The sequence below is a fragment of the Labeo rohita genome, unplaced genomic scaffold, assembly GCF_022985175.1.
Source record: "Labeo rohita strain BAU-BD-2019 unplaced genomic scaffold, IGBB_LRoh.1.0 scaffold_170, whole genome shotgun sequence".
NCBI lineage: Eukaryota > Metazoa > Chordata > Actinopteri > Cypriniformes > Cyprinidae > Labeo > Labeo rohita.
Window position 1 is genome coordinate 46,922 of NW_026127890.1, and position 16,440 is coordinate 63,361.

At 41.5% G+C, this 16,440-nt stretch overlaps 1 protein-coding gene and 1 long non-coding RNA gene across 2 annotated transcripts in view; both read left to right on the forward strand.

The window, feature by feature from the left end:
* LOC127158771 (stonustoxin subunit beta-like) overlaps positions 1-16,440 on the forward strand; it is a 77,097-nt gene that overhangs the window by 46,441 nt on the left and 14,216 nt on the right. The gene's annotated exons all lie outside the window — the stretch shown is intronic.
* The window catches only part of LOC127158772 (uncharacterized), a 30,940-nt gene that overhangs the window by 1,154 nt on the left and 13,346 nt on the right, over positions 1-16,440 (forward strand). Inside the window, exon 2 of the long non-coding RNA XR_007826267.1 lies at positions 9,803-9,979. This is a non-coding gene — a long non-coding RNA (uncharacterized LOC127158772). The remainder of the gene's footprint in view (positions 1-9,802; positions 9,980-16,440) is intronic.

The window sequence follows — 16,440 nt, forward strand, 5'->3', positions numbered from 1 at the left end:
CGGCCATCAGGACGCAGCGATAGACCATCAGCGAGCCTGGGCCACACCCCCAAGGCCGCGGCCGCCAGCCACTGCCCTCCTCCTAGATCATCCGAGCGGGAGCTCGCCGCTCATGCCGGCGGAGAGCCGGTCTTCGCCTCCACAAGCCGCCACAGTGGCGTGAGCCCGCCCCCACCGGCGGAAAAATCCCGCTCGCAGCTTTTGCCCCGCTATTCTCCCAACCCCGTCCCCTACCCATGGCCCGCAGTACGAGCCTTCCCCCGCTAATGGCACAAGCACCGGTGCCCCCCATACCCCCCCTCTTCCCTTCCCTTTCCTCTGCATCAGGAGCTGTCCCCAGCGTGAGCCTGCCTCTTACCACGCACGCTCCGATGCCCGCCATTCCACCTCTTCTCCCTTCCCTCTCCTCCGCCCCAGGAGCTGTCCCCAGCGTGAGCCTGCCTCTTACCACACAGGCTCCAATGCCCGCCATTCCTCCTCTTTTTCCTCCTTTTTCTTCCGTCCCACAAAATGCCCACAGCGTGAGCATGCCCCCGCCAGCAGTTACGGCAGCTACCTTTCCTCCTCAAACCCGCTCTCCCTTCTCACTAGCCTCAGCCACGCCCCTTCCAGCCCTGCCAAACGCTCTTGTGCTGGAACCGCCCCCCGTACCCAACTCCATCAGGACCCAAATTCTGGCAGGTGCAGACGTGGATCTTTTTTCCCTCTTGTCTCCAATTTCACCCTCACCCGCCGATCGCCAAATCAATTGCGGTGATTTTTCAGTCACCCTCAAAAATTCAGCGCACAACCTGTCACGTATATTGTCATTTGCCGAATTTACCATCGCCTTCACCCGCTATTCAGAAGTCATCTGCGCCACTTTTCCCCACAGGAGACGCGAGCTCAGCGACTATCGTGAGATAGCTCGCGCTGTCATACGGAGGTTCCCACTTTTACACTTACCACAAGTTGTTTTCCGCCAAATGTGCCATCCGCATAGCCCAGTGGAACCAGTGTCCTTACTGGGGGGCTCTGGACACGGAGCTCCATAACAAAGTGTTCCTGGGCTGCCGCAACATTTCTTGCGCAGTCTGCCGTTCTTTTTCCCATTCCACCATCAACTGCCCTTTCATCAATCCATCCATTCCTCCCTGCCCCGAATCATCCCAACCCAAATCCACCAGCTATGTCCTGCGCCTTATGGATACCCCAGCCACACCCACTCCCACATTTCGCCGCCGCCCATCTTCCTCCGACAGCCAGGTCTGCACCGACTTTAATAGCGGCAGGTGCACAAGACAACGCTGCCGGTTCATGCACGTGTGCAACTTTTGTGGCGGTGCTCACGCCCGTCTGGTTTGTCCTGTCCAAAAAGCTGCAAATAAAAATTCTAAAAATTATTTATCGACCCCTGTAAATGTTTCTCGTTTGTCTGCAGAATTGCTTCACCACCCTGACTCTCATTTTACAGATTATGTTCTTTCAGGTCTCGCACACGGCTTCCACCCTGGTGTCGAAAGTCTCCCCTCCCAAAGTCTCATCTGCCCAAATCTCCAGTCCGCCCTCACCGAACCCGAAACAGTTGACCTCCTAATCAAAAAAGAAATAGACGCAAATTTCATGATCGGCCCCTTTTCCATCCCTCCCTTCTGCATTTTTCGGGTCAGCCTTATTGGCGTAGCCACCAGAAATTCTCAGGCAAAAAAATGCCTCATAATCGATCTTTCATCTCCACATAATTCCCCGTTCCTTAGCATTAACAGCCTCATTCCACTCGAAGAATTCTCTCTCCATTATCACGATGTCGACCAAGCCATCACCCTGATTAAAGAGGCAGGTCGCGGCGCTTGGCTGGCCAAAGTCGACATTACTTCCGCCTTTAAAGTAATGCCCATCCACCCAGTTTTTTGGCACTTATTCGGCATCCGCTGGAAGAATAAATTCTACTTCGCTGTCCGCCTCACATTCGGTTGCAGAAGCAGCCCTAAAATCTTCGACACATTGTCAGAGGCAATTTGCTGGATCCTCTCCAACAATTACAACATACCCTATCTGATTCATCTCGCCCCCAGACTCCGTCCCAGCCGCACACCTCTTGACAACCCAAAAGCTTTTCTCAGAGCTCGGGATTCCCCTCGCCCAAGACAAAACTGAGGGTCCTAGCACTTCCATCGAATTTTTGGGCATCAACTTGGATTCTCAAAAATTCCTGGCCTCCCTACCCAAAGAAAAATTGACAGGACGATCCTGGTAGCCTCCACTCTGTTATCCAAATCTAGCTGTTCCAAACGCGAACTATTATCTATTCTAGGTCATCTAAATTTCGCGATGCGCATCATCCCGCAAGGCCGCCCCTTCATCTCCCACCTCCTCTCCCTGGCATCCTCCGCCCACGCTCTAGAGGACCTCATATCCATAACTGACTCGTGCCGCAACGAGATCAGTCTATGGATATCCTTCCTCAAACAATGGAACTGCTTATCTTTCTTCTATAGCAACCTGATTTCTTCTCCAATCGATATCCAATTATATACCGACACTGCCCCCTCCGTCGGGTTCGGAGGTTTTTTCAGAGGCCGCTGGTTCGCTTCCACATGGCCCCCCCAGCTGGCACATTTGCCACAGCAGCTTTCATCCTCAGCGCTATTCGAGCTTTATCCGTTAGTGGCCGCAGCCTCCCTATGGGGCAAAGAGTGGTCTGCCACCAGCATTATCGTCCACTGCGATAACGAAGCTACCGTGCACTGCATTAACAAAGGTCGTTCCCATTCCCCCGCACTAATGCCTTTGCTAAGACGCTTGATTTGGATTTCGGCTTGTGACCAATTCATTATAACCGCAAAACACATTCCCGGGTCAAAAAATCAAATTGCTGACTCTCTCTCTCTCGTTTTGCCTTTCAGAAATTCAGATCGCTGGCACCAGAGGCGGACCCGCTCCCAACCCCAGTTTCTCCTTATTCAGAACTGATATTCCCGTAAACCACCCTCTGAGACCTCTCCTCGAAGCGTCCATTAATTCCATTCTTCAAGCTGTCTCCCCTAGGACACTCCAGTTCTACCTTACAGCATGGAAATGTTTTAAAATATTCCACTCTGCCTATAGTTTACCCTTCCCTGATTTTTCCCTGCTCGCTGTCACCTCATTTATCTCCCATCTCAACACCAATAAAAACCTCCAAGCCAGCTCCATTAAAGGATACCTAAGCGGAATTCAGTTTTTCCACAAACTGTTATATGGCTCGCCTTCACCCCATATAACCAATTCACAGACCTCCCTTCTCATCAAAGGTATCCAAAAAACCCAGCCCAACCGCCCAGACCCCAGACAACCTATCACTTTAAAAATTTTGACCAAATGCATCTCTACCCTCCGTAAAGGTTACCATTCCATCCATACTGCCCGCACATTAGACGCCATGTTTATCCTGGCTTTCTTCGGTTTCCTCAGATGCTCTGAGCTCGCCATTACATCCGGCTTCAACCCCGCCATCCACCCAACTATCTCCGATCTAGCAGTGCTAGACGGTGAAACCATCTCTTACTTCATAAAACAAAGTAAGACAGACCAAACAAAGAAAGGCCATTTTATTTATATTTTTAACCTCCGATCGCCCATCCAACCATTCCAAACCCTCCTAGCTTTCCTCCAGCTCAGGAAATCCCAATCCAAACTCCCTTCCGACCCCCTTTTTACAGATGACTTCAACCGCCCCGCCACTCGCTTCTGGTTCCAAAAGCACTTTAAGTCTGTCTTGCTTCTCTCTGGTACCCCAGCCGACAACTTTTCCAGCCATTCGTTCCGAATAGGCGCAGCAACCACAGCCGCCCAAAAAGGCCTCTCCCAACAGCAGATCCAAGCACTTGGTCGCTGGTCATCAGAAGCTTTCAAGAGCTATATCCGATCAGATCGCTCCCTCATCAAGGAAGCCCACCAAACCCTAGTCAGCCAACCCATTTAACGCCAGCCCACTCCCGTCCACTTGATCTCTAGCCACCCCTTCTAATTTCCCTTCCGCAACGGCTCATCCCCGCTTCAACATCCCCTCAGTGTCTCTCTCGCCTCCTTCCCCACACTGCCACAGCTGCCCCTACAGCTGTGCCGCCTCCCTAATGCCGCTGCCCCCCCGCTGGAGCCCCCGCTCCCTCCCTAATGCCGCTGCAATGCCCGCTCCCGCTGGAGCCCCCCGCTCATCTCCCTAATGCCGTAGCAGTGCCCACACCCACAGGAGCCCCCCGCTTATCTCCCTAATGCCGCTGCAATGCCCGCTCCCGCTGGAGCCCCCCGCTCATCTCCCTAATGCCGTAGCAGTGCCCACACCCACAGGAGCGTCATTTATAGTTCCCCACTGCCACAAGCTCCTTTCCCACAGGAGGCTTTTCTATATTTTTTTTCCCAGCAGTGCCCGCAGGAGCTCCTCCCGTATTTTCACCTATGTCCGCTACTACTAACGTCCAGCATCCCTTCAGCCCGAGCTAGGCAAATTTTGGGGGGTTATCTGGCTGCTGTCCTGCGATCATTCGCCTTTCGGGGGAGCGCTTATTGGGTTCGGGCCAAATGCCGAGCTCGGACCCCTCTCCCTGGGCAGGGGGAGTGCCCCGGCTCGGGAATGATTACCGAGCTCGGAGCCCTCTCCCGGACAGCACGCCAAATACGCTTAACTTTTACGCTGTTTATTATATGTAAGCGCGAACTCGTGAATAAAATAATATTGATTATTATTGCAGTATGAAATAAGTAAAAAAATAAAAAGTACATACTGTATGAATGACCAAAACTTAGGGATGAGCACAATGCCTGCAGAATGCCAAATCTGTCCGCTGTAGACATCATGTCTCAACTTTCAAACTTGCACAATTCTACTTTTTTCTGTTATTTCACACTACAGTTGTTAATAATTACATGGGATGATTTTATGTTATGAAGCTTTTAATAAAGAAGAGTTAACACAGGTTACCATACGGTTATGATCCAACCAGACATGATCAAATGGTTAGGTATATTAACCCTTTCACGCGTACGATCACACCAGTGTGATCATTCTTGGCTGGTCCCTGGAGCGTACGATCACACCGGTGTGATTCGAACGTTCAGCGCGTCACGTGATCAACTGCTGACTTCAAATCTGCTTTGGCGCTTTGGCTGGCACTGAGCCAGATCGAACGCGCTGAGCGCTTGTCATATTATTGCAACTATTCCGTGTTTTCAACCATATAATGCTTATTTTAAGTACAAGACATTTACATACACATATGCCCTAGTAAAACGATGCATTTACAGTTAGCAAAATACACGCCGATGTCTATAGAAGCGGCAATAATGATAACAAATCTGACGACATGTTTTATTGATATCATATACACATTGTGTAGATAACTATAAAGTTTACTCTACTCTTCTCCAAGCTCACCAGAGACTTACTTTAATGTTTTTCGGGAGGAGAGGATGAATTTGCGTTTTGTAAATCCGACAGCTTCGATTCAGCGTGAACTAACATGGCGGCGCCCATCACTCGGCATAGATCAACTAACACGCTCATTATAAAAATGTTTAAACCTCCAAAATACATTTACTTGCACATATTTCAGAATCGGAATATCAGGTATTTCATAATACAGTGAGCACGTTTGTGAATCTTAATAATAAAAAGGGAAAAACTATATAAAAGTGATACATGTGTCATACAGCGCTATTGTGGCTGCGTTGTGTCACGTGACAAACACGACGAGTCGCCATGGAAACAATAAGGCTATACGTTCTAAATAACAGTCGCCTAAAAAAAAACTCACTCTGGGGGCTCAGCTAGAATATTTTAAACTCACGTGTGAAAGGGTTAAAGTCATCTGATATAAAGCCCTTCATCAAACTACCAATTCAACATGCACTGTCCACTATATATGCTTGCTGTTAACATTTATTGGTTACAATGCCATCTTACATTTGTTATTGCTCAACATATCAGAATATCGTAAGGACTGAAAAACTTAATGCAGTTTTAAATACAGCATAAAAGTACAGTGATTTTAAACTTAGTTTGCCCTTTCAGTCAATTGTGAAATTATAAAAAAAATCTAGCATTTTAACAGCAGATAATTAGATAAATGAAAAATATAATCTGATTCAGAACTGAAATAAAAGTACTCTACTTGCAAAATAAAATACTCTTCTTAAAGCAATTTTGCCTTTGACTTCTTAAAGGGGTCATCGGATGCCCATTTTCCACAAGTTGATATAATTCTTTAGGGTCTTAATGAAAAGTCTATAATATACTTTGGTTAAAAATTCTCAATGGTAGTGTAAAACAACACAATTTTTACCTTGCCAAAATCATCTCTGCAAAAATCATCTTATTCTAAGGGGTTGTTCCTTTAAATGCAAATGAGCTCTGCTCGCCCCGTCCCTCTCTTCTCTCTGTGGAGTGACGCCTGTTAACTTTAGCTGCGTTTAGCCACTAAACTTGCTAATTAGCACATTATTATGAAAGGCGATTGCAAAGATTCATAAAAAAACCCTTGTACTCACTTCTGCTGTGAAGCTGGATCGCGAATGATTTGCGCGAACATAGACGGATATATGTAGATTGGGAGGTGCATTCCCTTCACAAACAAACATAATCTACTGCATCTTCAGCAGCTCAGATGTCAGGAATAAGTGACGACCACTATGTTCATTATTACATCCAGCAACACAACACCTCAATCGGAGATATTCTTGTCTAACTTACATCCCTGCTCAGGCATCGAAACAATAAGGGCGGACTGTTACAGCTGATCTGAGGTAAAACGCTCATATCAATCAATTATCGTGGAAGCGGCCTCTGTGGGTGTACAATATTATGCAAGCAACATTGTGTTGCACAACAATTTGTGTTTTTGAGAAAACAACATTTATGCGTGGTTAGTGAAAAACTAAATTTTTAAGTCACTGAAATAAGGCCATGAAACACATTCAGAACATTAGTTCACAAGACTTTTGAGAACTGGATGTGGTAGGCAAAAGTTTTTCCACAAGATGATGTGAATGAGAAGATGAATCATCTCATTCACTCGTTTACAGAAAGCAATATACTGATTTAAATTGTCTAAGACATTTTTTGTGATTGAAAGGGAAAATGCGAGGGAGTGACAACGGCCATGTATATGTAGTGATTCACACCTGAGAGACAAAAGGCCCTCCTCTAATGGCCCATCAATGAGACTGTGACTGTCAGGTAGAAACAATGAGAGATTCAAAGAATGGAGTTTTAGACTATTTGTATTTTATTTACAACACAGTGTAATACAAACATGCATAATGAAGATCAAAAGCACATTATTGACTACACTGATCTAACCATAGAGACGTGAACAGACTTTGTGTCATTCCTGAAAACTGTTTTCTCAATTCTGTTCAACAAGTGAAACAAGTAAATTATACCTGATATTTAAGTGATTGCTGCTTCTTTCCATGGATTCAAGAAACAAAACGCATCATCAGTAGTCCAGGAAATTGTTTTACCATAAAATATCAGTGTAGTTAAACATCGGATGTTGGTACAGCACTCTTCATGTGGCATTCATGTAGCATTCATCTGTGGTGCAGGTATCAGATCACTAGAAAAGAACATCTGTAAGCATGTTACTATCAGAAGCATCTGTAGTATATACATATAGTATGCTTTTGTAGTCATAGACTCACACATGCTTAAGACTATCATTAAAAAAATGAATATTAATCATATGTAACAGAGTATTAATAATAAACCAATATTATCCTATTGTTATACGATGAATGAATAAATATGGTTTTATAGTCATAAGCATGCATGCTTTGTATGTATTATACAATACAAAACCATTTTATGTCTGGGAAACTAATTTATTGTTGTTAAGCACGTCATAAACATCTATTCGTGAACAGAGTATATGACAGTAGTTTTGTCTAAACAATCTTAGACTTTATCATTCAGTGTTACAGTTTAAACACTATTACTTTTATATTGTGTCATTTTTATTTTATAGAACATTAAAAAATCATCATGAAACATTTTGATGCAATGAAATCAAACATACTTCATAACGTAAGTATGCTAATAAAAAAAGACTTACTGCTTCGGTGGATCTCGCCGTGCATCGCATCAGGCTATTCCTCTGAGGGAAGTATTAATCTTACTCCTCACACCGTGTCTCTCATGTCTCTGTGGAGTATTCAGTTCATTTTATTGATGCATTTGTTAATGACGATCACAGAGAACAATGCAGCAGACTGCACACCCAGTTTGTTTTGAGTGTTGTTGTTATGGGTGTACACAAATAAAAGTAGACTCCATACAGATTGATGTATTGCGTTTATCTGTATGATCAGAAATGACAGAGTAATTGAAGTTCTTTTTGGCATTATCAGAAAAACTGCCACAAACCGCGCCGGGGTGTTTTTTGACCCCAGAGGGTTAAAAAAAAAAGAAAGAAAAGAAACTGCAATTTTGATTAAAAAAAAGAGATTGAAAAATGAAATATTTCTACATTTATGTGCATTCAGTAGCCTACAAAAGCGATCTGAGTTCCCCCTCAGTCAGTCACGTTCAACATTACGTTGACAGACGTCTATGGGGTTTCACTTGGGAGCCCAATCACCTCTGAGCTTAAGAAGAAAAGGCCAATGAACATTGGCGAGTGGAATTTGCATGCCAGGCCACTCCCCCATTCATACAGGTATATAAAATGGCAGTGTGCATCCTCTCATTCAGATTTTTGCTTCAGAGCCGATAGCTTCACAGCTGCCTCCTGATAAAGCAGAAAATAAAAGAAAAAGAGAAAGAAAAAGAAAAGAAGTGCTTTTGCCCTTGGCTGCGTGAGAATCAAAGAAAATCTCAATTTGCATTCGGCAAAGCACTGCACTGAGTGCACAGTTGTGCTGTGGTCTTTCCCTGGGCATACCAGCTAAAAGAGTGAATTTCCTCGGCAACGTGTTTGCCCCTCGTGGATGGTTCTTCCCCTTATTTTGAGCTCCATGGCTATGCTAAGGTCAAGCCTCTCGTTTGCAATGAGGTCCCCCTCCACGGTAGCTGCCCAGTCACAGTCAGATGCCGAACTGATGGCCATGTTCCTCTGAGCCACCAAGAGCATCAGGCTGGAAGTGCAAAAATCACCCGAGCATTCGAGGCTGGATGACTGGTTTCTGGGCTCTGGACGCAACTCCCAGCTCCCAGTGCCAATTCAGTTCCGTCCCATGAAGAGCTCACTAAGACGTGGAAAGCACCCTTCACCACCCGTACACGTCTGGGCTTTTCCTTGCATGCAGACTGGGCGCTTGGTTAATGCTTCCCAGCGACTCTGAGATGGGCGACGCAGAGATGGGAGGTATTGCTCTTCAGGGGACTACGACATCTTGTGTCTTCGCTGCCACCACTGATTTCCGGGTTTCCTCTATCTCTGGGTCTTTCGCACTGAGTTCAGTTTGTGAGCGACGCTTTGCTTCCTCAGATCCAGACTTGGGGCATGGATTCGCCACCACCGCGGGATCGAGAGGAGAAGGTACAGCAGTGTTTACAGTGTGTTTGTTCACTGCTCACTGGTGAAATGCACAAATTCCGAGTATGGGTCACCATACTTGGCCACAGTCACCTACCTCTTTTCCTTTATATTTTTATCTGTGTTTGGACCCTTTTGGACATTTTATTTGTGAATTTCAATTAATATAAACTTTCTGTAATTGGTTTCACTCTTCCCTTTCCTGCATTGCTGTAACAGGTGCTTTATGAAGAACTGAATTACTCAGACATAAATTTAAAATCTAAAAAAAGGCCATTGACTTGTTTTCAATATAGTTGTTTTTTACACAGGCTATGTGGATGTAACATCACTACTCAGTCCTGTGAAAGTTTGTCTTCAGCTCTACAATCCTCAAACTCAAACATCCTGAGAGAGCTGGACCTGAGTAACAATGACCTGCAGGATTCTGGAGTGGAGCTTCTTTCTGATGGACTGAAGAGTCCAAACTGTCAGCTGGAGATTCTGAGGTAAATTATTTCAATACAATAAATAAGCAAAGTGTGTTTTGGATGTTTTGTTATAGACAAAGGGAATATGCATAAAAAAAGCTGTTTCCACTGGCTTTTAACCAATAAAACTGTGTGCACAATGGCTGTTTCTATTCAGAATTTCACCGATTGTGCAAATTACATAGGCTAGAAGCCTATTCTTCATCCATTTGAAACAAAACTTTTAAAGAAAACTGGTTAATTTAAACCAGTGGGGGTTGCCGGTGGGAGACCAGGGCCGTATTCACGAAACATCTTAAGGCTAAAAGTAGCTCATAACTTGCCGATTATGGAGAAAATCTTAAAAATAATGGGCGTGCCAGTCCTAAATTTAGGACTCCTAAGTTTTTGCTCTAAGAGTTTTTCACAAAGCGTTTTAGCGCTAAAACTAGCTCCTAAATCTGTGCAACGTAAAGACTGATTTATATGTGTCCGCAAGTTCCCTTGGGTTTGTGAAATCAACCATTTCGCGTGGTGGTGTGCACGGCATCTCGAGTGACCTGTTCATGTGTCACCGCACTGATCACGAACAATTTTAAAGCTGTTTTGACTGAACAGGTTCGCCTGTACAAACATCTCTATGATCCATCAATGCGTGATCATAAAAAATAGTCAGATGGCAAATAACTCCTAGACAGAAATCGCGACCAGCGTTGGAAAGGACGAAACTGTGAAACTGTACATTTTAACACTATTGTGTTGGTTTTACTGTTGAAGACCGCTGTAATAAAAATATTTCTCATAATTGCTTGTGTTAGTGTTTCTTGCGGCATGGACGTGCCTAATGCTGATGAAACATTCCTTTCTGTTAAATAAGGTGCTGACGCTGGAATCTGTATTTTTTTCTGAAATCATGCTTAATGTTCGTTACGACGTTAATTAGTGACGGAACTTTCTCAATGCGGCTCGTGCTCAGTGTTCACACGTGAGTGCTTTAATCCACCCCTTATGACTAATTCCGGTTAAAAATCAAAACAAAATACACACAAATGTGTCTCTGATATAGGATCAGTGATGAACATATTTAATTTTAATAAGCAGTGAAAAAATTCATGTGATGGCGGATTAGAACCCAAAACCTCTAACTAACTTAATGAAAATTCTACCATTAGATTATTGGGTATTACTAATAACTGGTGCATATCTATGTATTTATTCACTGACAGCATTTATCTCGGGGCTAATTACATATTATTATAGTACATGTTAGAATAAAACTATCATGTTAAAAACAAGTTTAATGTCATTACATTATGTACAAATGATCAGAGCCTGTAACCACAAAACATTTCAGCTTACCACTAAAAGTTCTCCTAAATAGCAGTAAAAGATTTTAGCTAAGAGTTTTCTCTTAAAACCTATTCACAAAGCTGATGGGACAAACTTTTACTCAGGAATAGAGAGAAGTCTTAAGTTAAAGGTAAGGGCGGGGTTGACCTTGTTGCTATGAATGATGTCGACATGCTTACTAACTATAGGCTGATATGAGAGGGGTCTCTGTCAGACATTTATTCATAGAAATATTGTAACGTGCAATATTATATCATATTCAAATAAAGGTTTTAAAATAAAAAATGTTGCCATATTAAAATAATGATTTTAAAATGCAGGCTAAGTGTCACTAATTAAACATGTATGTCTTCAGCCTCTTACATGTGCGCTCCTCATATACAGTTAGCGGATATGCATAGAAATAGCCTTTTTATTAACAAGGTAGAATAATCATGGGTGATAGTAAGGCATGTAAACATAAAAGAAAACCAAACTGGACGCAAGAACAACTCTTACTTGCCCAACTTGTTCATGAAAACAAGGACATAATCATGGGAAAAATTGGGGTTGGGATAACCCCAAAAACTAAAAAAGATGTGTGGGAAAATATATGTGTGCAAATAAATGCACCTTTCGCACTTTTGTCCAGAAGCAAAGATGACTGTGAAAAGGGCTGGTATTCTTTGTATTCTTTGCAAAGTCAGGCAAAGGCAGAGATTGCTGAATTTAAGCGACAAACAACTGCTACAGGTAAACAGACATTATTTTCAAGTTGACCATAATGTTGTCATGTAACCTTGTTATGCTATTGCAGATTAAAATCCTTAGCCTCATTAAAATATTTATTGCATTCATAAGGAGCTGCCATTCGAGGGTTGTCAAAACCTTGATCTGAGCGTTGTTGGGTTTCTATTTGTTGGTGAAGTGACTGCATCCCTGCAAGTTCTGCAGCTAACCTTCGCGATTAAGACCATACCTTCTTTAAAGCTCATTATCATCCAATGTTTCTAAAATGTTTCTGTTCCGAAGCAGATAGCCGGCAACAGCCACTTTAGGATAGTTTTAGGACTTGATCTTAGTGACTTAGGAGTCATCTCCACTACTCCTAACATTTCACAGATTTAGGAGCTAGTTTTAGTGCTAAAGCGCTTTGTGAAATACTCAGAGCAAAAATTAGGAGTCCTAAATTTGGGATTGACACGATTTTCTCCTAAATCGCTAAGTTATTAGATAGGCTACTTGTATCCTTAAGATGTTTTAGGAATAGGGGCCCAGAATTTGGTGATGTGTGCGTGCGGTCAGCACAGGCTTGCAGTGCAGAACAATGCGTTGAGTATAAATCAGCGTAAATCAGCAGCTTTGTTAATAGATTTTAAGAGAAAACTCTTAGCTAAAAACTTTACTACTATTTAGGAGAACTCTTAGTGGTAAGATAAAATGTTTTGTGAATACAGGCTCAGTTCACCACAGACATCCGATCAGAGACATAAAGATGCAACTTAAAGTTCTTTGATGCCTTTTATTTGTTTGTGCACGTGGTTTGGTTCATATTTTATACACACAACACCAAACATGAAGCAAGCATCAAGTCCCCGTTCATTCACCCATTCCTTGCAGTTCTATTTCTACAAACTCTAATCACAGCCACCTGCTGAAAATGGGCAGAGCATAGTGTCTGTAAATTGCTGCAGTGACAGTGCATTTAAACCCTGGCTGGATACCAGAAAACTTCAAAATAAAAGTCCATATACACTGGCCCTTTTTAACAACTTTATTATAGGCTAATTGACCATATGCACAGAGCGTTCTTTAGAACTTCCGCATAATGATAAGCCAGCTCATAATTTCCACTGTAGCTCATTTTATATGTGCTATATATAGGTGGAGACTCTTGAGACTACTCTTCTGCCTCATTCTTATTAGAAACTGAAAAAATTAATAATTGCAACATCGTAAATAATGGTAGCGGCATGACCATTCAGTTTCATATTATTTAATAGCATATAATTTAAATTCTGAGCCTGGTAATCCTAGGAGAGTACATAAACACAGTTATACATTTAAATGTATAACTGTTTAAACTAATGTTAACAATCTAACGTTAGCAAGCTAGAGATGCTTCTCTTCAATGACATCTTAATAGTATTCTTAATAATCAATAACTTGCCTTCATAGTCTTGAACACATTTTTAAAATTGTGTAATATTTTAAAGCCTTTATTATATTTCAACTCTACAGCTGTGCAGTAAAATTCACTTAGAAGATTCACGTTTCATTCATAAAAAATTCACACAGAAAACAACTTTTTAAGATGAAAATGACATGAAATTATAACCACATAACCCTTATAACCACAAGATGGCAGTAGAGCAGGGGTGTCAAACTTCCTGGAGGGCCACAGACCTGCAGAGTTTTGTTCCAACCTTGCTCCAACACACATACTATGCAGTTTTCAATTAAGCCTGAAGGAATTGATTAGTTGGATCAGGTGTGTTTAATTAGGGCTGCATCTAAACTCTGCATCTAAAATTTTAGTACTTTTACCGTACTGAAGTATATTGTATAGCAAGTGCAGAAAGTCATTCAAATAAATGAATAACAAAGCTCAAACACATTATTTTATCTTGAACTGTAAAAGCTATTAAACAGCCTATATTCAACCAACACAAACTTATTACTGCTGTAGTTTTGTTCCTCTGAATTTAATCTGAATCATTTAAGACTTAATCTCTATTTTAGACATTGGCTTGTCAGATGTTTCCTTCAGCTATTACTGTCAATCATATCAAATGACTTGCAGCATATTTAGCGGATTTACTCACATAATTTTTTACACTCGCGTTTGTCATTCTTTAAACGGTATTCATGGGCATTTTTGGGTTCGGGTACGAAATTTTGGACCTGTGAAGACCTCTAATGTGCACAATGGAGTGCAGCAGGACAGCATGAAGTATATCAAATATTAATCCCCTAGCATTCCAATAAAATGTCACTAAACTTGAATTTTACATGGGCGGTACAGTGGAACGCTAACATGATAACATCAAATCAGGGCTCTACGCTTTTTTCTTTTTAGTAGCACCTTTAAAAAAAATTAGGAGCACAGTCAAAAAATACAGGAGAACGTCCTGATTAGTATCGCAAGGTGATTTTTGACCCCTTGATTATTTGAAGTGATTTACAGGGGCTTTTTTATATCTTTCTAATGGCATTTTTTCTAACTTCATTAAAAGTGTCATCTTTTGTCAAATTCAAAGTTTCATAATTGAAATCAGTATTAACTAAATTAATTTGCACTACAGAGGTGGCAAAGAACACAAAAATGGCATGTAAGTGTGTTTCCAGATGTTTAATGAGGCTCAGAGGTGACATGAGTGCATGTTGAATGTTTTAAATATAAAAGTTTTAAATATGACGGCATTAAATGATTTGCGTTAATAATAAAAAATATTTCTTTCTATTTTTATAAATATGAAATAATGGTACTTGAAATGAAATTAAAACTGCCTGTAGGTGGTGGCAAGTCACTGATTTTATCACTAAACCATTCATTCAGTTGATTCCTTCAAACAGCCAATTCATTTAGGAATGAATGTCTTTATGAATGGGTAACTAGGACCCATTTAAGAACAAACTTTTAGCTGGTTTTGCATCTGAACTCTCTCTCTCTCTCTCTCTCTCTCTCTCTCTCTCTCTCTCTCTCTATATATATATATATATATGTATGTATGTATACAGTACTGTGCAAAAGTCTTAGGCCACCAGTATTTTGGTTTCAAGTAAGTTATTTCTATCTTTTGCTGTAGTGTGTCAGTAGGAAACATCAGTTTACATTTCCAAACATTCTGTTTGCCATTAATTGTAATAATCTAGTGAGATTTTTGTTTGCACAGGCAGTCTGACAACAGCCAGTGCTCCACACAGACATCTGATCTCACCATCATCCAGTCTGTCTCTGGAATGACATGAAGAAACAGAATATCTGAAACAGACTAAATCCAGAAGAACTGTTTCAACATCTCCAAGATGTTTCAAGTAACCTACCTGCAAAGCTACCTGAAAAACTCTGCACAAGTGCACCTAGTGGGAAAAAGCTACTTTAAATGCAAAGGATGGTCACATCAAATGCTGATTTATTTTAGTTAACAGAAGTTCACTGATAAAGAAAATCTATTTATGACATTGTTTTTGACAGCATCCTCATTTTATGTGCCTAACTCCCTAAAAATTTTAACAGTACTGTAGCTTTGTAGGAATAGGTCTCTTAAAGCATCTTGGAGATGTTGCCACAGTTCTTCTGGATTTAGTCTGTCTCTGTTTTTTCTGTTTCTTAAGACAGACTGGATTGAATGATGGAGAGATCAGATCTCTGTTTGCACAAGGAGTCTGACAACAGCCTGTGCTCCATACAAAAATCTCACTGGATTATTATAATTAATGGCAAAATGATTTAGAAATGTAAACTGATATTTCTTACTGACACACTACAGCAACAGGCTGACTTTAACTGACTTTAAACCATTTTTAGCTGATGAAAATACTAGTGGCCTAAGACTTTTGCACAGTACTATATATGTATATATATATATATATGAAGAGTTCAGATGCAAAACCAGCTAAAAACCATCTCGGTCAAAAATTAGATAATGATACTGAGTGAATGCTCCTGACACATACATCCATCAAATACTTTTACTTCAAACTCTGTAAATTCCAGCCTCAGCCCAATCAAAAGTACCAGTACTTACATAGAAACCTATACATATACAGGTGCATCTCAATAAATTAGAATGTCATGGAAAAGTTCATTTATTTCAGTAATTCAACTCAAATTATGAAACGTGTGTGTTAAATAAATTCAATGCACACAGACTGAAGTAGTTTAAGTCTTTGGTTCTTTTAATTGTGATGATTTTGGCTCACATTTAACAAAACCCCACAAATTCACTATCTCAACAAATTAGAATATGATGACATGCCAATCAGCTAAACAACTCAAAACACCTGAAAATGTTTCCTGAACCTTCAAAATGGTCTCTCAGTTTGGTTCACTAGGCTACACAATCATGGGGAAGACTGCTGATCTGACAATTGTCCAGAAGACAATCATTGACACCCTTCACAAGGAGGGTAAGCCACAAACATTCATTGCCAAAGCTGGCTGTTCA